We start from the raw sequence: 339 nt of genomic DNA, 5'->3' as shown, positions 1-339 counted from the left end.
AAGATACTGTCTTAGAGCATAAATTCAGGTTTTTGAGAGCCTTTAGCAACTTTTCAGGAATATCTTCACTGCCCTCTCCACTTTAAAAATAAATCTCAACATAGTTTCAAAGGAAGTCTTTAGACCTTATCTTCCCTACCATTTTCAACCTTGGACTATAACTCCATGCGAGGAGCTTCAACGATATTGTAAGTGAAATGTGGATAAGTATAGAGTATCCATAGATAATATAAAAATCTACTAAGTATAAAATCTACCTTTCATTTAAAATGAGGCATATTCTAAAATACCACAAAGTCAAACGCTGAGAATAAGCTGACCTATAAAAATTGCTTTACA

The sequence above is a fragment of the Pteropus alecto genome, unplaced genomic scaffold (genome assembly GCF_000325575.1).
Source record: "Pteropus alecto unplaced genomic scaffold, ASM32557v1 scaffold95, whole genome shotgun sequence".
NCBI lineage: Eukaryota > Metazoa > Chordata > Mammalia > Chiroptera > Pteropodidae > Pteropus > Pteropus alecto.
The sequence above is the reverse complement of the archived record's forward strand: the minus strand, read 5'-3'. Positions refer to the sequence as shown.